The sequence below is a fragment of the Armigeres subalbatus genome, chromosome 3 (genome assembly GCF_024139115.2).
Source record: "Armigeres subalbatus isolate Guangzhou_Male chromosome 3, GZ_Asu_2, whole genome shotgun sequence".
NCBI classification, from domain to species: domain Eukaryota; kingdom Metazoa; phylum Arthropoda; class Insecta; order Diptera; family Culicidae; genus Armigeres; species Armigeres subalbatus.
Genome location: NC_085141.1, coordinates 390,654,549 through 390,682,504, shown reverse-complemented (window position 1 = coordinate 390,682,504; position 27,956 = coordinate 390,654,549). Strand labels below are relative to the sequence as shown.

General features: G+C 39.1%; 1 protein-coding gene across 1 annotated transcript in view; it reads right to left on the bottom strand.

Annotated features, from left to right (window-relative positions):
* Window positions 1–19,055, bottom strand: part of LOC134226775 (MOXD1 homolog 2-like) — a 387,300-nt gene extending 368,245 nt beyond the window's left edge. The window contains exon 1 of the mRNA XM_062707752.1: window positions 17,861–19,055. The gene's annotated coding sequence lies outside the window, so the exon portion shown is untranslated. The remainder of the gene's footprint in view (window positions 1–17,860) is intronic.
* Between the last annotated feature and the right edge of the window lie 8,901 nt (window positions 19,056–27,956).

Sequence of the window (27,956 nt, the reverse complement as noted above, 5' to 3'; positions counted from 1 at the left end):
GATCCTAGGTGGCCTCTATCTGATACTACGAAAGTTTGTTCTAGAAATTTGCGACTTTTCTTATAAACAATCCGTTGTAAAGTAATTTCCAGGGCCATTAATTGACTCCAGGTGGACACTAAGTTATCCTTGGGAAGCTCCGAATCATCCGGAGCAGGGATTAATTCTTGAAATTAGTCATTTGTTGTGAGAGCAAAATTAATGCAAGGGCTACCTGGTGGTCCCCAAATGGTGCTCCAGAAGTGCAGATGCATCCAGAGCAGTGGTCAATTATTGCAGTTCGTTCTAGGAACTTTCGAAAATCGTTTGTAATAGCAGTATAGAAGCAGAGTCTTTGATCGCGCTTAGAAGCATAGGGTAGGGGCGTAACTGTATTGATCGATTTCTCTTCATCGATTTCATGTTTACTTCACGTAGAAGATGCAATAATCCTTCATTACAACCATGAACTCGTCGAAGATAAATCGATCAAAACAGTTACGACCTTATGATTCTAAGCGCTAGATTGCGAATATCATTCATTGATCCCGAGTGGCCACCAAGAAGTCCTCCTGAAATACCGGAATTCCCGAAGCAATCGTCATTTCTTACATTTTGTTTTCAACAGTTGCGTAATCGTGAACCATTTTTTTGTAACAAAGTAAAAAAAGAAGGAGAAGAGAGCGGGCTTGGTAGTCATAAGGCTACTGCTTTTGCCTCATACGCAGGAAGTCGTGGGTTTAATCCAAAGTCCATTCCATTCTCCTACTTTGTATCTTTCTTTATATTTATCTCTAGCAATCGCTAGAACTGGAAATGGACTTCCATACCATTTCCATTTCTTTTCCTATACCTGCAACTTGACTATTCTAGCCGTTTCTGCTAGAATTGGAAATGAACTAAAGAGAAAAGAAATTCCATCAGTTGCTTTCTATCTATAACATTGACAGATCATTAACCAAGACGGACCTCTGCCTCTCGAACTTTAACCCAACAATTCCAATAAATTCCGCACGAACAGAGGTATATTCGGCTTGCAGTGGGCGAGATATTGCATCATCATTTCCACTCCCTTCCCTACATTGACTTGTATTCTGAATCCACTGATAATCTGTTTGAAACAAAAATCTGTAACTAAATGCGATCCCTCAGAAGATGAAGAAACTGGCTAGTCGAATCAGTTTCGTCGTTCCAGTTTCAAAATCTACCTGGCTGGCCGTGAAGGCCGATGAGATGTCGAAGGATGAGATGTTTAGCCTGAAGACGATCCTTTATGAATTTCGGGAGTACAACTTGCAGACTCACCATCTGTCTATTGATTTCAAAGCAGCGTATGATTCAGTGAAGTGCTGAGGTAGTGCTTGATGGGGAAGTTGTTGAAGAATTTGTTTATCTTTGAACACATGACATGTGACATGTGACCAAGGAATGTAAAATAACAACATTGCCAATGACAACGACATTATCCTCTCTTGTAAATGTTGGGACAAACTCAACTCGCAATAAGCGTTTGTCCCAAACTGCAACAGAATAGGACAATTATCGCCTGCCACGCATTTTGAGAAGTAGTCGGTTTCCGATGATGTTTTTGGTTAAATTATTATCAGTTATCATAGATTAGACATAAACTTAACCATCTGTTGACATGATTTGCGTTTTACTTCTGAAATAAACAAGTTATCGCAGTTTGAAAAGTTTACAACAATTACCTCTCCATGTTTGTTGCAAATAAAATGGAACGCAACAATGTCTTTATCCTCTGCAGATGGGGACAAAGAGTTATCGCTATTCTCTTTTGTCGCTTGTTTTTCGCATTTTTCAGCGACAATTACATTCCTTGCATGTGACAATGACGTTTCCTGTGAAGTGAAAAGACGTATTGCTGCTGAATAGGGGCTTCCTCGAATATTGGAAACGAAATTTTCTCTGATTCGTTAGGATTTAAAAAGAGGTGGACCGGAAAGCTTTTTGAGTTTTCGAACGAAAAGTGCTACGTACAATTCTCGATGGGAAATTAGAAAAAAAATGGGTGGCGTAGCCGCATAAATCACGAGCTGTATCAAGTGCATAAAGAAGAAAATATTGTGAATCGTATAAAATACGGCAAACTCCAGAGGGCCGGTCACTTAGTGCGAATGCCGGAAAAAAGAATAGCAAAAACAATATTCACCAGAGATCCGGATAGAGGCTAGCGACTTCGTGCTGCACTTCCACTGCTGCACGCGGTGGAATCGGACCTGGGAACCCTAAACGTTTATGAAAACTGGAAACATCACCCAAGATTGACAATTATGGAGCTCTACAATACGTCAGTCAAAGGTTGTTTAGAGCTTCTAGTGGAGTGTCTTCACTTGTCATAAGACGATTTAGAACTATCCCATTTTATTCCACCACTTGAAGTGAACGAACGATTTATTGAAAGTCGCAGTATTATTGGATGTATTGTGGCCGTTTAGATGGCATCAATTATGCTCTCACATTTCTCAACAAGCGATATCTAAAAACTCACAACTTTTTCGAAAGTTCCGAAGCTTCCAGATGTTCATCTAACGGCCACACGGTGTCAATGGATGATGCTCGGATTGATTTTGATCGCACACAACTACAAAAAAAAAGTCGCAACTTTCTTGGGCGAGTTTCTAGAATTGATTAACTTTTCGGCTATTCCTGAGCTGGAGCACCACTTAGTGGCCTCCCGGGGTCAACATTTGGTTCTTGAAATGATATTGCTCTCATTTTGATGCAGTAGTTTTGTGAAACAGTACGGTTTATGAGGATGAATTTAAAATTTGGCCCTTTTCTCAGAATGTTCCGGAGTTCCCGGAGGACCATTTAGCGGAGTGCTCTCACATTCATAACAAACCACTGTATTCTAGGACGATATTCAAGAATTTGTCTTTACTATGGGTGTTCCGGACATTCAGCGCCAGATGACCAATGGTGGTCAATGCGTTGGTCATGCAATGATTTTACTCTCACAATGCTACAAAAATTAATAGTTTTTAGGATTTCCAGAATTGGCATTACGCCAACAATAGATTTATAAAAAAAATCGCAACTTCAAAATATAATCTTCTACGGTGCCATTTGGCTGAATGCCGTTTGGCCGAACGCCATTTGGCCGAGTAGTTAAAAAAAATTACCTGAGTTTACGAGTGGTCCTTCTGCCTACTTCATTCTTCTTGCTTCTTTCTTCCTCCTTATTCCCTCTTCCTTCTTTCTTCTTTCTTCTTTTTTCCGTCCTCTACCTTCCTTCTTCTTTCTTCCTTATTTCCTCTTCCTTCTTCCTTCTTTCTGCTTCCTTCTTTCTTCCTTCCTCTTTCGTTTTTCTTCCTTCTTCATTCTTCTGTTTTCATTCTTCTTTCTTCATTCTTCCTTTTTCTTTTTTCCTTCTTGCTTCTTCTTTCTTCGTTCGTCCTTCTTCCTTCGCCCTTCTTCTTCTTTTTTCCTTCTTCCTTTTCCCTTCTTTTTTATTTCTTATTCCTTCTTCCTTCGTTTTTGTATTTTTCTTCTTTCTTTTTCCTTTTTCCTTTTTACTTTTTTCTTCTACCTTCTTCATTCTTCATTCTTCAATTTTTCTTCTTCCTTCTTCCTTCTTCCTTCCTCCATCTTCCTTCTTTTTTCCTTTTCCCTTCCTTCTTCCTTCTTCCTTCTTCTTTCTTCCTTCTTCCTGCTTCCTTCTTCCTTATTCTTTCTTCCTTCTTCCTTCTTCCTGCTTCCTCTTCCTTCTTCCTTCTTCCTTCTTCCTTTTTCCTTCTTTCTTCTTCCTTCTCACTACTCACTTCGTAAGGAAACGTATTTCAACTATTCGGCCAAACGGCCAAATGACCCTTTCGGCCAAATGGCATTCGGCCAAACGGCATTCGGCCAAGTGGCCCTTAACCTCTTCTACACCTGGTCATTTCTCCGGATGTTCCAGAACTTTCTAAAACCATTTAGTGGCCATCCGGGATGAATGAGTAGTCCTTGTATTGATTTTGTTCGCTCGTTGCTACAACACTAAAATTCTAAAAAATCTCAGTTTTCTAGGATAAACTTTCAGAATCGGCAAATTCTACAGATGTTTCGGAGCTTCCACTGGTCCACCTAGTTGCTTTCTGGTGTCAGAGGGTAGTCCTTGCAATGATTTGGCTCTCAACACACGGATTACAAAAAATAACTGCAGCTTTCTTTTTTTATTTATATTTATTTTATTGAAAAGTATTTATGGCCACATAACACCCTACGGGGTCCTGTCCTGCAATGGAAACTATAAAGTCAGCACGTCTGGTGGCTTTCAAACAATCAGAAACACGCTGCTGAGGCAATTTCAAGAAGTTTGATACCCATATTGTTGAGGTTCCATTGGGAAATGTCCATGGCCACCTATGACCCCTCAAGGAACCTGTTCTGGAATGGCCAATTGAAGATCTGCACGTCTGATGGACCCAAATATCAAGAAGTTTGATACCCATATTGCTATTTACATATCGAAATCTACGATCAGTATAATCTATGCAGGACATGTCCCTAGAAATCCAATCCAATCCTAAAACAGCATGATAAAGGACAAAATTCTGAGTCGAATGAGTCTAAAATGGTTGAAAACGGTTAAAAATTGCCCAAGATATAAGCATTTTAGTTTCGTGGGTACCCGGGTACCCTGCCGGCCATTTAAAGGGTAAAAAAATGTCAGAACCCCTCCCTCCACCCCTCCTTAATCAAAATTTCAGTTAACCCGTACAATCGATTTTGACCGTCATTATTGTGGATATGACAGAGTTTCAACCTCCTACTATGAAAATTAATTTAGATATCGCGAATTGAATTCCAAAAAGGTACCCGGGTACCCAGCCGGCCACACAAGGGTTAATGAGGTTTTCGGCCCTGGACCGGTTCGCCTCGTAGAACGCCTGAAAATCTTGCAACCAGTGTTGTAGGCAATGAAAATAAAAATGTTTTGGTACTTTGCAAAAACATTGTTTACAGTCTTGGAGGAGTCAAATAAAATCTTTGGTTTTCAGCCCGACTATATTCCAAGAAACATCCAATTTCCAAAACAGTAAAATACTTGTTAAAACACGACGAATTTCAAAGCGTTTTAATCGCATTTAAGGACAATCGGAATTCAAAACTAAATAGACTCGCGTTTTCAAGGGCACCTCACTCAATACGGGAGCCACGCACAACTGTCATTTTTATTATTCCAGTCCCAGCATGCGTGGAATAATACAAATAACGGTTGTGCGTTGCTTCCGTATTGAGTGAGGTGCCCTAGGAAATAAGACTTTGTCTCTTGCCCTGTTGCATGAAAATCGCCTAAGGATTGCTGTATGAAAAATTGGCAAATATTTTTCTAAGCTTTTGTGCGCACATACGCATTGTTGTAACATTTGCATTTTGGTATATTTTGTGAATCATTTATCAATCCTCCCCACAAATTCAATCATTTCCAGCTTACCACAGATAAGCAATATAGTAAAGCCTTTTTTACTAGTGTGGGATTAGATGGAGCATTGAGCTTTCTGAATGATCCACAGGCTGATCTACAAAATGAACAAAAATGCGAGTGTTACAAATAAAAAGGCACACGTATATTTACTCACCAAAATTAAACCGATTACCGGATTGTCTTGAAATTGTCAGAGAATGAAAAACTTTTAATAAGTTATGATTTACAACATTTGTTTCATTTGTTTTTATTGCCCATCCCGAATGCGCGCACCTTTCTTTTCACTCAACCGATCAAATTTTGTACAATCGATTTTTCCTATATTTTTGTTGTTTTTTTCCCAAATTTTCTTCATCTTCAGCTCTGTTTTAATAGTTTTAGGATGTTTTCGAAGTTTCGTCTTCACAATTACCCAGAATTTTTCATTTGGGCGAAGTTCTGGTGACTTTTGTGGGTTCATATCTTTTGGCACAAATTTAGCTTCGTTTGCTCGGTACCACTGCAATACGTTACGAGCGTAGTTGCAAGACGCCAGATCAGGCCAAATCAGTGTTGATACTTTGTGTTTTCTTATGAATGGCAAAAGATGCTTCTTGAGACACTATTCGGTGTAAATCGTACTGTTTAATGTTCCGAAAGTAAAAAAGGGAGCGCTTACTTCACCACATTCGCAAATCGCCTGACTTCTTAGCAAATTTTAATAAGTTCTTTGTTCGGACATCCTCCGGAATATCGAACTTGGTCTTGGCAACGAAATATTCATGCCCAGGGAGTTGACGGAAGTCAGCCTTGACGTAGGTTTCATCATCCATCACGATGCAACAGGATTTGGTGAACAACTTCGTGTAAAGTTTTCAGGCACGGGATTTTGCAGTGGTTCTATGCTTTTTATTTCGGTTTGGGGCTTTTTGCACCTTGTGAACATGTAACCCAGCACGTTTCATGGTTTTTGTGCACGAAACCAACCGACACCTCGGACTTGTTAGCAACATTTCGTTTGGAAACTTATTCAGCTGTTCTACCATTCCTGGTCATTTTACTGTCCATTGGACCGCTTCTACGACCAGTCCCTTCCTTCCTTTGAAGACTCAGATGCTTCTTGAAGGTTTTTATTACACGAGATACAGTTGCATTTGCAATCCTATGTGTTTTGCTATCGATCGGTGGGACGCCTTCGGATTTTGATTGTAGGTGCACACATTTTTTTCACTGGCGATTTCTTGTTCCGACGATATGATTGGAACCACTGAATGAATAAATATGAAACTGTGCAGATGTAAACAATACACTATGAATAAGATTTGGTCAAATTTTCAGGTTTCTTACTCATACGGTTCAAAAGTTATAGGAGATTTTCGGTATGCCATTTTTATCGAATACACCCTTTATGCGATCCTGGGCAGCACATGCACGCATACAAATGAACCGACAGACATTTGTTATAGAACGAACTTCTACGACAAATTTCCTTTTTGCAGTGAAATGATTGCCTTTCGGTACAATTTTGTTGCAAATCAAAGTCAAAAGAAAAATACAAACCTATAACTATGTTAGGAAAATTCCAAAATGGCCAAGTATAACAGGTGCTGTGAATGATAAGCAAAAATGCAATTTGAGATATGAAATTCTAATCGTACGCAACTTGGAGCGATCTTATCAGTCGAATATCACAACATAGAAATTATATCATATACAATTTGTCACAATTCAACAAAGTCAAGAATGAGGTGATAACAGCTTTGCATCAGATAAAATATATTGTAATGCCATAAATCCATATTAATCAACCTAGTGTGATGATTATGTCTTTTTTGTATATTATAGAAATTGAATTAAATAAAAAAAAATAGCGTTTAACCATCGGATGTAAATTGTGGCGGGCTAATCAGTTGACAGGTGGCCACTAAGTAACGGGACCATACTCTCGGTACCCGGTCCTAGGCTGAACTGACTGCTGGAAAAATCGAGTTAGGGGTTTAAATACGTACTAACTCTTCTTTAACTGGTGAACAATGGTAGTGAGAGGAACACACGGAAGTTCTCATTACTGAACAAATTCTCTTGCTTGAAATGGTCTTGTAGACAGAGCTAAATCCCGGGTTTTCATTGTTTCACTGGTGATATTCTAGAAGCAAGACAAGGATGTGGCTAGGGCTCCGATGCATGGCCAAAAACAGTATTACTGTTCTGTTTTCTCAAGACAGGATTGATTTCATATTGATAAGGGGCGCGCCTTCAATGGGATTGCTCTCTATGAAGGGTCTAAATAGCGGGACCTTGTCATGGTGGTCTTGAGAAAACAAAACAACAACTGTATCGAAACCGATACTGCATTGCTTCTCAATAGCACTGGAGTAATTCGACATGCACTTAAACACTAAGGATACGGGTAACGCTACAATAGATCTAATAATTGGTCGCAGTGGCACACCCGAACAGGAAAAAACGGGACCATTGTATATGATAATTAACACCATGTAGGAATTACAATGTTTTAAATTTAAACTAAACTCAACCTAATTTAAAATAAGGGTGTAAGGAACTAAAATTGGAAATTATTTTGTTGGACATTTATTGAAATGTCTCAATATTAGAAACTTCAGAATCATTTTCAAAACTTTGTTATGAATCCTCTGTAGTGTCTTCTTTCTGGTGTTGCAGCAACTAGTCTATATTGGCACAGCATACAACATGGCTGGTCTAAAAATTTGTTTGTATATCAAAAATTTACTCTTATGAAAAAGTTTAGATTTTTTGTTTGTAAGTGGATTAAAACACTATTACATTTAACTCGAATGCCTTCAATATGATTTTTAAAATTTAATTTTCAATCTAGCAGAAGTCCTAAATATTCAGATTCGCTAGACCAATTAATTGGAACTCCATTCGTAGTGACAATATCTGTGCTAAAAGGTTTCAAATAAGAAGCTCTCGGCCTATATGGGAAAATTATAAGCTGAGTTTTGGAAGCATTCGGGGAAATTTTCCAGTTTAAAAAATAAGTGGAGAAAAAATACAAACTTTTTTGCAATCTACTACACATGACACGAAGGCTTCGCCTTTTGGCTGAGAGGCCCATGTCATCTGCAAAGATTTTTTACACCCTAGTTGTAAATCACGTGAGTCAGAAGTAAAAATGTTATACAATATGGGCTCCAGTATGCTGCCTTGGGGAACACCAGCTCTTACAGGTAATGTGTCAGATTTCAAATTCTGATAGTTTACTGGCAGTGAGTGATCTGATAAATAATTTTGGATTGCCAAACACTGTCAAATTCTTTCTCTATATCAAGAAGAGCAACTCCTTTCGAACATCCTTCAGATTTGTTGAATCGAACTAAATTCGTAACTCGTAATAACTGATGAGTGGTTGAATGCCCATAGCGAAAACCAAATGGCTCATCAGAAAAAATAGAATTGCCATTAATATGAACCATCATTCTGTTTAAAATAATCTTTTCAAACAGTTTGCTTATTGAAGAAAGCAAACTGATTGGGCGATAATTAGAAGCGTCAGCTGGATTTTTATCCGGCTTCAAAATTGGAACAACTTTGGCGTTTTTTCATTTATCTGGGAAGTTTGCCAATTGAAAACATTTGTTAAATAAATTAACCAAAAAGGATATAGAGTTCACATCATCACCCGGGGCTTTCAGATTTTTAAACTCTCTAGTAATAGATTAATTAATTCCCAACAAAAGGTCAAAAGCATTCTCTTGATTGAGAATGTCTTCGAACCTAGACTAAAATTATGGGCACTCTCAAACTGCTGAGCAAGTTTTTGAGCCTTCTCGCCATTTGTTAATAAAATTTTATTTCCCTTTGTTGTACCGAAAGGCTATACGATCACTCCAAAAACGAACTTTTGATAGGAGCCCCGGAGACCCATAGTGTGATAAACCAATCGACTCAGCTCGACGAACTGAGGTGATGTCTGTATGTATGTGTGTGTATGTGTACAAATTTTGTAGACACAATTTTTGGAACTTAGCATTGTCCGAATTACTTGCAACAGATTCCATTCGACTGGAAATCTTGTCCCATTGCTATTGAAATTTGTCCAGATTGGTCTATGGGATCAAGCGTTATGGCTAAAATGCAATTTTTCATGCCCAAAACACGCTAAAAAATAGGCACCAACATCGCTAGGTGGATTCTTCAGGGGTTTTTAAAAGTATTTTCGGTAATTTCCAAAAGGGTTTCGAACTGGGATCCAACCTTGAAACATTATCCTCAAAGTTGGTATTTCTCAGAATAGCGAAACGTTTTTTGATTTTATTTTGCAAATCTCGTCAAATAACTTTCTACGCGGGATCGCGAGTTCTTTGGTATATCCTTCGCCTCACATTTTTAAGACGGATCAGTAGCTGAAGATCGTCGTCAACAATAATGGAGTTGAATTTAATTTCACTTTTGGGAATTGCAATGCCTCTGACTTCGTCAATTAAATTTGTCAAAGATACGAGAGCATTATCAATATCCTTTTTGGTATCAAGAGGAATATCAATATCAAAAGTCCTATCGATATACGTTTTATATAAATCCCAATCTTTGTATGTATGTATGTATGTATGTATTTATGTACGTTAGATAACTACTTCTGAACCACTTTGCCGATTTCAACCAATCTAGTTTTGAAAGATGTTCATTGAAAAGGTAGAAGGGCCATAGAATTCTATATAACTCAATGTTTGTATGTTTGTGTGTATGTTCCAGCATAGCTTCTGAACCTCTTGACTGGTTTCAAACAAATTTGGTATACACATTCTTTATCTTAAGGAGACGACGATAGTGGTGTTAGGAATGCTCTTTGGAAGAGAGGGAGGATGTGTGGGGAAGAGTATTGTTCAGTTATCGAACAACTCAGTGTAACTTCTGTACCCCTTGGTCGATTTCAACCAAATTTGGGCTAGGGATGATATTTAGAAAACGGAAAGGTTGTGGAGGGACTGGCATTGTTCAGCTCTCAATTACCGCAGTGTTACTTCTGATCTCCCCATAGCCGATTTCAGTCAAATTTGAGACACACATTATTCATATTAGGGAGACGACGATAGTGGGTTAAGGATGGAAAAAGGGAGGATGTGGGGGAGTGGTATTGTTGAGTTATCAAACAACTCAACCCTTCATCGAAATTATGGTTTGACCAGTGAAAAGCAATGACTAATGTGTTTCCTTCTGGATGGTGAATGTGATCCCTTCTTTAAAAATAGGCGTTGGCCCGGAATAAGACATCGGTGGATGTTTTTCCTTCTTTAGAAATAGACGTTTGCCCGGAACAAGGCGATTTTGGGTTTGATCCCTTTTTCAAACTCAGTCAATGCTTTCATATGAAATCTGCCTTCTTTGAATCAAATGATGAAGTATCAATAATAAAACACACTTGTCCTGTTGACCAACTGTTGTACGAGAAAGGCAAAAATGCTACTAAAGAGGAATCAAACGGCGGCGTTTTGCCCAGGCACTTGTTGAAATCAATTTTTCGTGACTTTTCAAAAAAATTGTATTACGTGTTCTCTGTAGACTAGAGTGGGGCAAGAGTAAGCACTTAGTTTTCAATCGATCATGGGCATGGCATATCTAATCAATGTCCACGATACGTATACTTTTTTTTATGTTACCTAGCGGAAAAAAGGTTGAAATTCGTTTTGCTAGAACCTTTATTGCAAGACAATTGAAAAACGCACTCTTACCCACCCACTACGCACCCAGAGAAAACAATGGATCACCGATGAGACCTGGAGGAAGATAGAGGAGCGAAGATAAGCCAAAGCCGCGGTAGAGCGATCGAAAACCAGAGGAGCCAAAGTCTTAGCCCGTCAACGATACGCGGCTCTAGAGAAGGAAGTAAAACGCTCATGTCGACGGGACAAGCGAGCGTGGGCAGACTCTCTGGCCGACGAAGGAGAGAGAGCCGCCGCAACCGGGGACATTCGCCTTCTTTACGATATCTCACGACGCTTAAGCGGGGCGAAGATGAATGCAACGATGCCTGTGAAAGACGCGAATGATCAGTTATTGACCGACCCAACTGACCAGCTGAAACGCTGGTTCGAGCACTTCGACCAACTTTTTCAAGTGTCAGCCAGGCCATCACCACCTCGGCATGATCTACCTAGGATCCGACGTATAACACGCGTCAATACCGAAGCTCCATCACTGCTAGAGATTCAAACAGCCATCCAAAGCATGAAATCGAATAATTCTGGTAGATGCGATTGACCGTGAACCAAACTGTTATGGCAGCTTATAACCATGGAGCACCTAAACGACTTCGAATTGGCTAATGACGATGCACTCCTCACTCAACGGCGTCCTGATATGCAGAGTAGGCTCAACGACCTTACCGAGCGCTCCTCTTTGGCAGGCTTAGTCATCAACGTCAACAAAACCCAATCGTTGAATGTAAACACGGTGACCCCTTCCAGTTCTACAGTAGCCGGGCAACCAGTGGAGAATGTTGAAAGCTTCCAATATCTTGGTAGCGCACGGATCAAGAAAGCAAGAGCTGCCTTTGCGAGTTTAAGAAATATCTGGAAAACATGCAGATAAATGAACGCACCAAAATACGAATTTTCAACTCTAACGTGAAATCTGTGATGTTATACGCTAGTGAAACATGGTGTGTATCAGTGGAGAACGGCTGCAGGTGATCATCAACAGATGTCTGATATAAATCGGGCCTGGGGTCCTCACAACTGGATCTCAAACAACGAGCTCCATTGTCGTTGTCACCAGAGGCTGATAGCAACAGAAATTCGGGATCGGAAGTGGGGCTGGGTTGGCCACACTCTACGTAGGGGCGGAAACGAAATCTGTAAACAAGCATTAGACTGGAACTCAGCGGGACATCGCACCAGAGACAGACCCATGGCGGCGAAGCCTCAATAAAGAAATAAAAGAAGCCGACCGAAATTTAACCTGGCAACGGGAGGATGTAGTGATCATTGGGAAAGGATGTTGATGAATTGATATTTGAATATAGATATTTAGAATTCAGCTGATGCGTTTGCTGCGGGAACCTCGATCCCGATAGCTAAGTAAGCTAGTTGTACAAACAGGGTTCGTGAGAGCCATCCTTCACCAGATCTACGATCAATCATCGTGCGGAATCAGACGAAACAGGCGATGCTTGAGCGGACTTTGGAAAATGTCCTGGTTTGTGAGGAGGATAGACCCTTGCTCGCTATTTTGTGGAGATCGTCTGCAGAGGAGGAAGCCAGCGCGTTTCAGCTGAACACCACCGTCACGTTCGGTACAAAACCGGCACCGTTTTTTGCTGTGAGGTTTTTGAAGCAGCTCTAAGACGATGATGATGGGAGGTTTCCGCTCGCTGCTAGGGCTGTTCGGGAATACGCTGACATGGACGATACAATAACTGATATGATAGGTCTAATGAGAGTGAAGGATTCGAGTTGTGGAAGTGGGAGTTCAATCATCTGCAGGTGCAGATGCTGCATAAAATTCTAGACATGGATTTAGCAATATCAATAATGATGATGATGGTCGCGCCACATATCATTTACGGAGATTTGTCTTGATCCAGCTCCGTCGGTAAAGAACGCTTGGCTGCCTGAAACTTATAGTCTCTTATTCCAATTCAACGTTCGGCCGTTAGATGGAGCAGAAACTCTTATCCTGTCTTTTATGGCCATCCTTTCCAATCTTCTAGGCATTATGGTTACTGCCATTACGAGGTATAAGGTGTTGATGCAGATTTTGTGCACTCTGAAGAACGAAGATCATGAACGGCTAGATTGGGATGTTCTTTGGCTGGTGGTCTTTGATAGTTAAGATCTGAAATCACTTCGGTGCAGGTTTTACGAAGAACTGTATTGACATGAGTGAAATGGTTTTCACAAGGGCCATTTAGTTACTTGACTCCACTGATGACGCTAATGTTTAAGCATATGCGGTATTTCGAAAAATTTCGTTTCAGGTGGTTCGAAACGAAATTCCGCGGAATTTCGCGGAATTTTAGCATGGCGAAATCGCATTTCTTGATTTCGTTTCGTTTCGTAAAATTAGAAAAATTTCGCTAGAAAAAATTAGCTTCTAACGAAATTTAACGGAATTTCGCGGAATTTCGAAACAAATTTAAACTCAAACCATTCTTTATATTATCAAAAATTTTGGCTGCGCCGCTGAACAAAATCGTTAAGTTGTTTTCAAAACTTTAGGTTAAATATTTTTTTCTAATAACGCTAACTACATAACCCTATTCTTAGTCGACAAATACGTATATAGTTTTCTTCTATAAAACGTCTTCAGTGTTTCCAAGTTTCCAATTTATATTTTGTGATATTTTTACTATTTGTACAATATGAATGCGGAATCTATCGTGTTGCTGCTGGTAATGGGACGGCAGCTGGTCCGGGAAGAACGCGAAGTGAAAAAATCTACCTCGCGTAGCAGAAATTTGTTTAACCAGTGTATGCTGATCACGCCAGTTAGTGTGGGAGAACGCGAAGTACTAAACCTAATGTCTGCATCGAAGAGCACAGAATTATTTAGTGTGGAATCGATCGTATTGTCGAAGCTTATTAAACGAAGCACATTGAATTGTGTTGGATTGATTTCAAACACAGTTTTCGTCTTCTTGTTTTCAAAAAAACTTCGTTTACAATAAGGGGTCGTACACTTACTACGTAAGCAATTTTTCTGGGTTTTGCGACAACCCCTCCCCCCATGTAAGATTTTTTTTTCATACAAATGAATTTTTATTTATATGGAGCGTAAAATATTGACCGACCCCTGCCCCTAAATATTTAGTCACTTACCAAGGGGCTTCACATGAATTATCTTCTCTACTAACCAACGATTCTTTTCACATAGCGCTCACGGAGATGCAGAGCATTTCTCGGTCTTTTATAACAGCGGTTCTCAACCTGGGGTACATGTACCACGGGGGTACTTTCGCCAGGCCCAGGAGGTACCTCGGACGAAATGCTTAATGGCGGATGAATCACAGTTTTAATCCAAACTTATTGATAGAGTTTTGTATTTTTTTTATTTCTAAACTTTATCTTGTACATAATAAGGTAAAGGATATATTTTGGATCACCCTTACGGGGCTCTTATTTTGGACCACCAAGAGGAATTTGCTCTCAGTGGTTCAAAACATGAGGCGTCGAACTGGTGGTCCAAAATGCCTCCCTTACTCTATGCATGGCGATCAGTGAATCATGGCATTTTGAATATTGTCCTCCACAACCAGTACAATGGATGAAGAGGTGTGGGACAAAAGACCAAAAGGGCAAAACCTCGATTGAACAAATTTAAAAATCTTCTATGCAATCTTCCGGGTTAAAACATAATATTGAATAATATGTTAAGAATATGATTTTTAACTAAAATCTATAGAGTCTACAGATTCGAAAGCCTCCATTTGAAAGACATGAAGACTTTTTCCCGAAAAGCTCAGTTGCTTTGTTGCAAGAGAATTGGAAGCATCCTTCTACGCTTCTCGAAAGCCTTCTTCCAAGCAGCTCGGAAGCCTCCTTTCAAGTGACCCGGAAGCATCATTTCAGAGGTTCGAAAACTGTCTTGGCCCGGAAGCCAAGCTGTTTTTCTAGAAATTACTTTTTTTCTGCTTCTTTTAAAAGCCTCGGATCTTTTTAAGGGGCTCGGAAGGGATTTTTGAACAGGCTCGACAGCCTCATTTTAAAAGGCTCGGAAGCCTACTCTAAAGAGGGTTGGAATCCTCCTTTCTAGAGGCCCGAAAATCTTCTTTTAAGTTTTCTTCATTAAACTTTTTTTTCTCTTTTCTCCTTCTTTTAAAATGCTCGGAAAGCTCTTTTCAATAGGCTCGGAAGACCTCTTTCAAGAGCCTCGAAGCCCTCTCGAAGCCTCGAAGCATCAGAAGCCTCCTTTCAAAAGGCTCGGAAGCCTCCTTTCAAAAGGCTCGGAAGCCTCCTTTCAAAAGGCTCGGAAGCCTCCTTTCAAGAGGCTCGGAAGCCTCCTTTCAAGAGGCTCGGAAGCCTCCTTTCAAGAGGCTCGGAAGCCTCCTTTCAAGAGGCTCGGAAGCCTCCTTTCAAGAGGCTCGGAAGCCTCCTTTCAAAAGGCTCGGAAGCCTCCTTTCAGAAGGCTCGGAAGCCTCCTTTCGAAAGGCTCGGAAGCCTCCTTTCGAAAGGCTCGGAAGCCTCCTTTCGAAAGGCTCGGAAGCCTCCTTTCGAAAGGCTCGGAAGCCTCCTTTCAAAAGGCTCGGAAGCCTCCTTTCAAGAGGCTCGGAAGCCTCCTTTCAAAAGGCTCGGAAGCCTCCTTTCAAAAGGCTCGGAAGCCTCCTTTCCAGAAGTTTATGGAGTTATCCATTTTATATATACTTTAAGAGCTACGATTATTTTTATTTACAGCAAAAAAAAATATAGGGGTACCTCAATTAATGCACAAATTCGAAGGGGTACCTAACAAGAAAAAGGTTGAGAACCGCTGTTTTATAACAATGAATGTTAAACTAATTTTCCTCTCCTAATCCTAAATTGACTGTAAGGACGTGACAGCATCGTTATTGGTCATGAATTGGAAACTCCGAAGCAAGTATACAATAAAAATAACTTTTTTGTATCCCAAGAATATTATTTAATTGGTGAGCTGTGCATATTTGCTGTTTTTCGGACAATCATGATTAGCAATTACGATGTGTACAGTTAATCAAGCTAAGTACACTAATTACGTAAGCACTTATAGGGGGAGGGGGGTCTGCCATTTTCTTACGCTCCATATAAATAAAAAATGGTTTGTATGGGAAAAATCTTACATGGGGGAGGGGGGGTTGAAAAACCCAGAAAAATTGCTTACGTAATTAGTGTACAGCCCCTAAGCTCTTTTTTGACTATTTCCACAATATGTAAGGAACATTGAAGATTTGTGGGCATTTCTAGATCTTCGCATGAAATTTGCAAAAAAAAATCCAAAACGGGTTGAAAGATCATTGAAATTGCTGAAAGTTCTTTACTCATGATTGCTTTCAGCTCATACTGCCCATAACAGCTGTTCTCGTATGCCAAGGACACACAGAGAATAGCTCAGTTCGTCGAGCTGATTGTATATAAGACTATGCTGCCGCTGACCGCAAGTCGAGCACAACTGTATATGGTAAAACAGTTATTTGACTTTGAAAAAGTGAAATCCGAATTGCGTAAGTAATGTAAAACCAATTTAATCAAAATTCCGCGGAAAAAAAATAAAATTTCGTTTCGTTTCGAAAAATTTCGAATCAAATGAACCTTGATTTCGTTTCGTTTCGAAGTTTCGAAAGTAAATCCATATTTCGTTTCGTTTCGATCCGAATGAACATAGACATTTTAAATTTCGTTTCGTTTCGTTTCGTTAGGAAAAAGTGTGTTATCGCATACCCTTACTAATGTTATTGTCTCTGGGCGAGGCGCATCGGATTGAACTAGACTAGGCATGAATACGTCGACGACGAGATACATTATTGATTGAGAGAAGAAAATGTTGGCCACTTACTACGCGTTTGATTCGGTGGTGACGAAATTGAGTTGGTTTCTTATACAAAACGACTGGGGACTGACGAATATTATATCAATTGAGACATTGGACCCCACTGCCACTATAGACCTCGATCGAATAAAGTTTACCAATGTACAACCGTCAACAAAACACGTATTCGGTAGTCCTCTATTGACCGGCCCCCTGACTAATGGTATGCGTCCGAAAAAAAAATGTTTCAGGCAATTCGAAAAGAAATTCTGTGGTATTTTGACAAAATTTGATTCTGTAGTTTCGTTTCGTTTCGCATTATTTTTGAATTAGCTTTTGACGAAGTCAATCGGAATACCGCAGAAAAGAACCGTGAAACCTGTTAACATAATGCATGAATAAAAGTATTGCACGTATATTCAATTGATCATTGAAAAATTACTTTGCAATTTATCACACGATAGCTTACTTATATTCATCGGTCGGAATTTAATTGTTGGGGAGAAATGCGAGAATTAATAGTAATTCGTGCAATTCCTTTTGTCAATTACTTCAAGCATAGGTGTTAACATTAACGAGCACATTGATGGAAATAATGGAGTCTTCTCCCTAAAGTTTTATTTTGACCTCGTTCATGTGACATTTTATAATGCACAACCAAAATCACCACTATCGCTACGTGGATTAATCTGGGTTTTATAAATCCCGTTAAATTCTCAATGCTTGTTTTTGTAACCAATTCCATGACACACATTCCAACCAATGATAATACTTTAATAAAGTAAAACAAAATTGAAATCAGATCCCCAGAATCAGCCGCAGCGTTTTCTACGAACAGGTGTTGTAGCGAGACAGCTTGTCTACCGTTTTGACAACTCTGTTGTTTTGATTCAATTCCATTTGATCAGTTGATTATGGTAAGCCTAAATGTGCAGCCCACACAGCTCCACTATAATGGAAGGGCGCCAACCAGTAGACTGCAAATATCGAAAAAGTAGGTCAACTTACGTCTTCCAGCCATGGTTTGTTTGGCTTCCTTCGTCGCAGTATTCGCTTCTGCACGTCTAGGAATCCCTTTTCCAATTGTTTCCGCTCCTCAGGTCATACCAGCGTGGGTTTCTCGATAAGTCCGCGCCAACAAATTTGAATTCGACCCGATTCTTCTGCCACCAGGGAAGTCAAACCCGCCCAAATACTTCCAAACGATAAACTTCACACAAAAATCAAAATTAAATCTACATTTTTCATTCAACTGACGTGTTTCGCTGGTTTTGCTTTTCTTCCTCCAGACCGTTAAAGAATTCTGCCTTGCTTCTGGCAGTTTTTATTTCCTATGTCTGGGAAATCAGAGAACGGAACGGGACGCAATCAGAGGAAAAATTGTTGTCACGTTTTTCTGCGTCACTTGTTTGTTTGTTGTGGCAAGAAGATATCTGTTTATAGGTTTCTTTCTGCTGGAAAAGCCTCATTCATTGTGTAGAATGGAATGAAAATGTAGCCTGTTTTCTCGTTCCTATCTTTCCTTATTCAATTGACTTTCACTCTGGAAGAAGTTCATGTTTTCCCTCAATGCAGTAAAATGATTCGGTTACTTTATCTCTTGGAAAATATAACGATATTGTTGTTTGGTGCAATGGGTTGAAATTTGAATTAAATAGTATTCTACGTGGTGTGAATAACCTTGAATGAAATTTATTGATTTTCTTTTTCCCTTCGATTCGTCCCTCCGATGCCCACTCGCGTAAACTCGGCACTATTCACAGGAAGGACACGAAGGCGATTCTTTTGTTTCCGAACTCTCGCTCTCTCCTGTGCTTACAGATAACACTCTCTATGTTGCTCGCTCTTTTTCTCCCACAGCAAGAATCACTGCCCACCACTGACTGTCGCAATAGTAATGAAGCCTTTGACCGAAAATCTCATCTGCGAATCAATCTTCCTGTACATTAATTTTCCGGCGACTTCCTTTTATTAAAGACTGCTTATCGATGGTTACCACTAAAATGGTTACATAAATACAACGACATGCACCCGATCGCAATATTCACGAAATGTAATCACAAACGAGTCCGCTTCCTCTATGGCCGAAACCACACTCAGTGCAACGGTTGAAAGTCACGGCACTACTAAATTCACTCTCTGAGCCAGGATTGTGCGGATGCTCTAGTTTTGCCCCGGTTGGCTTCCGTATTGCCGAAATTTTGGCAGCCTCTTTCGGAAACGGACCCTTTCTGGGCCTTTGCTCTTTCTCTCCCGATGATATCCCTGATGCGTTCCACGCTCACTAAACTCTCGCTCGGTGCAATGTTTTGACGGGATTTTGGTGCTACCGTGATAAAAACACGAGCCACACGGAAAGGGGATCCGTTGTAACGCTAACACACCGCAATTGTCTCTCTCGCTCTCTTTCGTCTGAAATATGTGCGAGTTCGACAGGAGCCATTCTGCATCGAATCCAATTGGAGTAAGAGACTGGAATTAAGCAAAGGATGGGAAGAGAACAAGGATTTCCGTTTGGATGAGGGAAATTTTTATAGCAAAATGAAGCTGGACTTCGTGAGCACGAGCTATCCCCTCCACTTTCGGATGGGCTGTCACTGACGATAAAGTGTTGCATGAACTGTTTATTGCGCGTAGGCGATACAGGCTTTTTGTAGCGTTCGTTATAGGACATAACGCCAGTAACGCTTTGTAAATATTTGCTAATTCAACTGGAAATGTAAGAAGGCTAGTAATATAGTTAGGCTGACCAGATCATTTCGATGAAAAAACGAGACAAACGCACTTACAAACGGGACATGTCAAAATTCATTTACCTTGTAAGCAGTTAGAGAAACATTTTAGAGTGAATCATTCGCCACAATAACTTTCTATATTTGTTGTATTGAGTTGGATGTGGAAAAATACTTAACTACAAATACACAGGATTCTGTTTTTAAACGATTTTTTTTCGCTCGTATTTTTCATCGTGTGACTTCAACTTACCACCAAAATCTTTACAACAAAAATCCAGAATAAATCAAAGAAAAATCACATGATAATTAATATGCGTTAAACATTGAGGATGAGTGTAAAATTGAGAAAATGTAAATCGTGTAAAAACAGAATCCAGTGTATTTCATTCTTCAAAAGGGAGCGGACAAAAACACGAAGGAACAATTTTGGAATTAATAAAATAAATTTATTATGGGTTGTAACCCCCCGAATCAGTTCATTGTCGTAACAGCTACCGAAAAACATGAGAAGTGAGAGATTTTCTCATTCTCTTTTGGATTCAAACCTTGACCGGTCTAGGTATTAGAGAGAAAATATAAAATAATTTTATGAAAAAAACAATGTCAAAAGATAAATGCGAAAAGAGCAATAGGGTGGACTTATTGATTTCCAAACTAAAACCCTTTTTCATGAATATAAGTAATGGAAAATCTGCGGATAAAAATTACAAGAATCCCAACAAGAAAAGAACATTAATAAAATGTAATTTTAATTATTTCTACAATGTGAATAAATGTCAAACCTAATCAATTCACAGTTCTTTTAGATCGAAATTGATTCAAATTACGCTAAAAGTAGCTTCACACCTCGGGAATAAGGTCCATTCATGTTGTTCCCATGTGCTGCCCAAAGGCGGAACTCATAGAATTTGGTAACGAAAAGTAAAAAAAACAAATCCTGGCTACTTTATAGACTGGTTTACGGCTCTGAGTCTCGGAGGTTTCCGCCAGATTGTATTTTAAATCGGGCCGAAATTTTGATTTTCTACAACGGAATTCCATAGAACCGGCCCACAACATAAGGAAGCGATATTTGCAGACAAGCTCCTGATCTCTGAACTAGCCTTAAAGTATGCGAGGACCGAAATCCGAACAAATTTTTCGCTCGATTAGAAACTGACTTGAATTCGGTTTTGTTCAGCTGATTTATAAATTATTTTATAAACGATCGAAAAATATGTGGTAAAGCAGATAACAAAGAATATAATTTGAATGTATGTTTCTGCGCTTCATTTTATTGACGCTGAGGCTTAACCTGATTTTAAGGATATACAAACTTGCCACCAAGTTACCGGTTCCGTTCAACCCACTGATGAAATTGGCCAAATTTGAATGCCTTCGGAATAAGCAGATAAAAAAGTCATTGAAATGAAACTGTATGAAAAAATCTCCCGTTTCACCTGTTGTAATTAACTGTTAAACATCCTTAAGAAAAGTCGGTCCATGAATAATACATAACGGCATAGATAGCATTTTTTTAAAGCAACACTAATATCATAACATTTCACACTTTTTTATGGGTTTTGACCATTTTCTTTGTTTTTGGTTTTAGATTCCTGTTGAATTTGTCTGAATAATATTTATTGCAATTCCTGATCATAATATCTGGTTTACAGTTCGTCTTTGAGTGATAAAACGGCCTACTTTTCCATACCAACGAAATGGGTGCTTTAATGAACATTATGCAACTCAAATGGGTTGCATAATATTCATTATAACACTCATTTGGGTGCTATAATGAAAAACCAACATCAGAACAGTAGTTACATGACTGCATTTTGCTGAATTAGCTTGGGTAAGTGTTCACATAGTGTATTCTCTGTGTCGCGTAATAAATGAAATAGTGTGATGGACATGACATCAAAAATTTCCAAAGGGAAGTACAGTGGGTCCAAAAAGTATTCGTCTAGCTGCATATTGTTTAGTAAGATGTAAGGCGTGTAGGCGTGATAGAAGTGAAATCAAAAAACTTTCTTCTAAATTTGGTAGAAAACATATCAACACATGATTATTATTCAAAAACAAATAAAAATTTCAATTACTTTTTCTGGTATGTAGAGAATATCTAAATTTCGTCAATTTCGCTTGCTCAAAAAGTATTCGTCTATTCAGAAAATAATCGAGCGAAACACGAATATAATAGTTTTATTCGCATGTAATTACATCAGCACACTCTAGTGATGTCTAGCAACATTTTGTCAATACTCAATGACAGATCAAATAATGTTTTTGTTTGTTTGTTTGAACTTGGCGCGGAAAACAGAAGCACCATGGGTGGGAAAAGTAAAAAGATGAGTCCCAATGAAAACAAACTTATTCTACGCCTGCATAATTAGTGCAAGTTGACTTATGACTTTGCATGAAATGTGGGTAGACCAAGGGTAGCAAGAATTCAGCCATTTAATTGGGGATTGATCGCATCAGCGCCACAAAAATCTATCAAAACAAATAACAGAGTGCTCATCAGCGATGATAAACTGATAACGATGAGCGATTTATTGTGCGGAAAATAAAAAAAAATTCTTAAAAACGAGTTCACCCATATAGGCAAGTGAGTTGGAGAGAAGAAGTACTCAGATATGAATCAATACGAACAGAAATGCTTGTGAAAAGTATGGGTATAATGGGCGAGTATCACGGAAGAAAATTCAAGGGAGCCATCAAGTTATCAAAAACAGCTCGATATCAGCTAAAAATATCGCTGGAAGAAGGATGACTTTCGGAATCAAGTCATGTTATCGGACGAAATCAAGTATGGCCGATGTATGGTATGGCGGAAAAGGAATATTGAGATACAGCCGCAGAATCTCTTTTGAGCAGTAAAGCATGGTGGGGGCTCCGTCATAGTCTCTGAGGTGCTTGAGCGCAACCGGTGTGGGAAAATTTAACAATATTGAAGGAATTATGTATCACAAAATGTTCATCCGCATTTTGAAAGAAAGTTTGAACTCCATTGCTGAGAAATTAGGCTTACAGGGAACATACATCTTACGGGTTGATAATTACCTCGAGCACACAGCCCAAAGTACTAAGCTGTAGCTACTCTATAATACCCCAATCAACTCAAAACGCCTCTTCAGAGCCAAGATATTAATCCAATTTAACTCCATTTTCGTGAAATTCGTGAAAGTCATATTTCCAACAACAACGAATTGAAATTAGTGTTGAAAGAAGAATGGAAGAATATTTCGTCCCCCGTTACGGCTAATTTGGTCAGTTCTATGCCACAAGAACTACAGCCCGTCATAGATACACAGGAGAATCCAACGAAATATTGAATTCCATTCTACAACTCTTGTTTTTGTTTCAAAAGCGTGTTAAACCTGAATAGACGAATACTTTTTGAGCCCGTATTTAATGAATTGTTATGTTTTGTTACCTTTGTTTTTGTTATTGTTTTATTTTTCTGTTTGATTTTTAACGATAAAGATGAATTGATTATTTTGCTACACAATGTAATCGATAGTTTTATTTTTTTGAGCTTGCTCGATTCTATTTTTGACATTTTCTAGAAAATGCACAGCTAGACGAATACTTTTTGGACTCACTGTACATCTATCGCTTCTCAGGTTATCGAACTATGGAATGTGGCACGGTAACATCGAATCTGATTGTTCTCTGCAGCAACATAATTTATTAGCAAGAATGAAAATGTGGAGTAAATTTTGGTACAGATTTATCATATTGAAGTCCATTTTTCGTCATTGCAAAAAATAGCGTGTGCAACTCGTTGCAAAACTCGATTTTTTCAACATTCGTAGTATTTATAAACGTACAACTCGTGCTGAAAAAATCATCTTTTTGCAACTTGTTGCACAAACTACTATTTGAGCTCCTTTGATGAATCAATGAAAAAACGGGACAAATTGAGGATTTTTTAGATTACGACGGGACAGCACAATAAGACCTAAAAAACGGGACTGTCCCGTTAAATACGGTACGTATGGTCAGCCTAAATATAGTACTAGTCAGGTTTAGGACATAATATTATTCTGGTGGAACATTCTCTTGAACCCCCTAGGCATAAGAGTATTTGTGGATACTACATAAATAGATGCATGGATGCAAACATATAAATTGGCTTACGAACTTCGCAGATATCAATTGAATCATTTGTTTGAGAAACCACATTAATCCATTTTATACAATTCCGAACTGACTCGCTTGCGTTTTTCGGTGAAAGCATCACGCTTGTATTTTTTGGGCAGAATCGCAACGTTTCACTCATTCTACGAAAAATTACTACGCTCCTAAAGGCGTTAGAACCCAATCGAGCCATATATTATGTTAACACATGGATTTACTATCCATTTCAAGTGACATTCAAGAAAGCGATGCACGTTATAATTGCATGTTGCTCGACCACGAAATCTCCCTGGTCAAATGCTTGCTATTTATATTTGTTACGGCCACTGGCAGCACTGGTGAAGTCGCGAATGACAACCCCTCAGCAGTCCGACCTTGTGAATGAACGTCAAGCCCAAGACTTTTTTTTTTTTTAATCTTTATTTAGGTGTTTTTTTTTAATTCTAAATTAAGTTCAACACCGGACAAGCCCAAGACGTTATAGTCGTTCGTAAACATTAAAACATCTTGGCTCCGAGAAGTATTATATCCAACCAAAACGTGTAATTTGCTTATAATTTATTCCAAGTCAGATTAACTACTATGATCGATTGTGACAGGATTTAGCTGGGAACAAAACATTTTTTTTATTTTTTTTTGTCTTTATTTGAGAGGTTTTTAGCCCTTGGCTGGCTCACCTCTAGAAACAAAACTTTGTTTAAGCAAGTGAAAAAGAATTTGGAATTTTTATATCACGCATGCTGGCTAAAGCGTACCATTGGTACTTCGCGTACCTGAAGGAATAAAATAGACCTCATCTCACGGTCCTTAGCCTCTTACCCAGCAACTCCTATCCCTACCTCCCCGTGGTGCTGGCCGGGATACGAGCAACCTTAGGGAAGATCGGGTTACCAACCCCTGTGGGAACTATGGTCGTATGCTGACAGGAAAGGGGCCGTACACATATTACGTAAGCACTTGTGGGGAGAGGGGGGGGTCTGTCGTTTTCTTACGCACCATATAAATAAAAAATCATTTGTATGAAAAAAATCTTACATGGGGGGGGGGGAGGTGGGTCGAAAAACCCAGCAAAATTGCTTACGTAATATGTGTACGACCCCGAAGTGCAAATCTTACTGAGCGTCTGTTCTCCATGTCAGGATCGGCTCCCAACAGCGTCAATTCTCCAAGCAAGTAGCAAGGGCAGAAGAGAAACAAACTACCGTAGAAAAAAAAGGCCACACGAAGAGAGTGTGATAGCTGAAGCGCAGGAGAACATGGATAGAAACGATATGTGGAGGTTTTACGCAATGACCGAGAAGGGAATTTGCTGACAGACAAGACTATGGTGGCAGCCATGTGGAAGGAGCACTTCGAAGATTTGTTGAACGGTGTAAATGAAAGGAGGCTTCCGAGCCTCTTGAAAGGTGGCTTTGGAGCCTCTTGAAAGGTCGCTTCCGAGCCTTTCGAAAAGAGGGTTTTGGGCATCTTGCAACGAAGCAACTGGGCATTTCGGAAAAAAGGCCCTTCTATTTCTCAATTATAGGCTTCTGAACCTTTAGATTCACGATGTTAGTTTAGAAGCATTTTCTTACCATGTTATACAACATTTTGTCCCGTTCAGGTATATATCATTGACATTTTTGAATTCATTCGACATTTTGCCCTTTGATCTTTGATCATTCATTGTGTCATCCATTCATACAATGTGCTGGTTGGGATTGACAGGATTCAGAAGTCTTTGATTTACTAATTGCCATGCACATGATTGTACATCAGAATACGAATTATCAAAATTTTAGCAATGAGTTTTTTTTATTGAAACCGTAATACATCCGTCATCACGAATTTTTGTCGAGGTACCCCCTGGAACCAGTGATGGTACACCCAGGGGTATATGTAACCCAGGCTGAGAGCCACTGTTCTATTGCAACGATTAGCTCCTTGTACCCTTAGTATAAATTAAGTTAATTTAAGTTTAAGTTTAAAACATTGTTTGTAATTCCTACAGGGTTCAATTCAACCAGAGGAAAAATACTAACTACCGGATGCAATAAGGTACCAGACGAAACGTTCAATGCAAGAGATGGCATTAATTTAGTGGTAGGCATTTTTTTTTTGTTTCCAATATAACATGCATAAAATAGCAAACAATCATATTTCTAGTGATAATGTTGTTCATTTTCTAATCATTACGAGGTATAGAGAATAAAAACCACAATTTTCAAGAAAACTTTGATTGCAGCGTTCTCGTAGAAGCGCAAATATGCGCAAGCAAATCACTCACAAAAAGGTAGTACTAGGATTATATTTCAATCCCACATTAGGTTTGCGGGACTATTATAGCGAAGAATTATGCTAATTAAAGTTTTTCTTCTACAACTTTTTGATACTAATCTTTGCGTGCAAAGCAAACCGAACTATCAAAAAGCTGAAGTTTTAAGCTTTGAAATGTTATATAAAAATTTTATATTTGGAGAAAAGTTGACTTCAAATCAAAGTAAGGAATGTTTTTTTAGTTTCACCAGCTTCTTTCACTTCGCCATCCCATATCTTTTGACTGAATAAACACAGCGCTTCAATATTTTCCGATTCTCTTATCTAGGGTATATGGTTTCATATGATATGTAAATTAGACAAATTGGAGATAGTAAAATCGATTTATGGCCACCCTTTTCCCCATAGTATGCTGTAAGCACGCTTAAAGTAGGCAATTCATTGCCTAAATTGTGATGGTTAAGGTGAAGATGGGTTGAGTACCAAAACAAAGCTTTGAAAGTATTGGTACAATAAAAACAGTCATATACTGTAGTAGTATTGGTGTCGTATTTATAAAAAAAAAACAAGAAATATTAGTAGGGTGGTTCAAAAAACGACCCTGCTCGACCACGCTCACTCGATTCCGTCTCATGCTCCGAGTATCCTCCAAAAATAGGTTTGAAAAAAAAAACTGGTTGAGCACAAGCCGGTTCAAATTTGTATGAAAACTAGTATGGGAAACTAAACCTTTCATTACACAGGCTACAGCGCTTCCCCTCCAAACGCTGGCGAGAACCCACATAGCTGAAAGCAACATTCCAAAGACTTCACTGAACGAAAACCGCTCTGCAAAAAAGATCCGATAACGTATAACGCAAAAAATAGCATTTTATACCCCGCTCACCCCAATGTAACTTTTTGTATGAAGTGTCTGCTCCTGGTGCGATAGATATCACAGACAAATTCTGGCTGTTTTGATGAATTACACGTTTCACTGATGCCTTCTGAGAAGCCTAATTATCATGCTAAAGATTCGCAAACTCGATTAAAATCGACTCCCAACTATTGGAACGACCTGGGAGGGAGAAACAGATACGAAAAATGTGTGTGTCAAGCCGAGCCGAAATCTAGCTGTCAGTGTGAGCCGAAAATGAAACTCTCGGCAAGCAAATTTTTGAAGGCAATATAACAACAATAACACGCAAAAATGAATTTAGTATTTTCAGGTGGCGCCTACGTTGATTGTTCTTTCTTGTTGAAAATTTACTTGTTGCATGACGACAGTACACACCAAAATTTCATATCTTGTTCCAGCAAAACAGTTTGCTGGTTATAAACCAGCAATACAATTGTTTGCTGAAATCCAGTAAACGTTCATAGAATTTACTGAAAATCAGCAATAGTCATATTATTGCTGGAAATCCAGCAAGCGTGTTCATCTGTCAAATTCAAGTCACGGGGAGAGATAAACATTCGCGAAAATAGCACGTCTGCCATATTTTCTACGATTCCAAAAGTTCACGTGTAAGCAGCTATTTCTTTAAATTTGAAACATTTAAAATGGAGCCTGAACTGCAGTCTATTGTCCAGACGTTGAAATTTGAGAACTGTGATCTCGAAGAATTGTTTGGTAAGTAAAGTATTAATCGCATTTTCTTAGCAGGTATTAGGCAGCAGGGCGAGAAAATGGCCGACACATTAAAGTGCTTTTTTTGCAAACGGCTTGTGGAAGGATATGTTGACGGTTTGCGGCGACATATTAATTATCACAGCGACAGAAAAGACTTCAATAAAAATCTGGTACATTACACTTGCATGCAACCCGGGTGTAAGATGAGCTACAGGAAGTTTTCCAATCTGAAACATCATCTTATAACAAAACATCCCCTCCCTAGCTTATCAGAGCCAAGCCCCTCAAAGCTAGTTTCACAAGGAAAAGTGGAAGCATACGACGAAGAAGCTAGCACTGGACCTTGTACAGACCCTGAAGAATACGAACCGGAAAT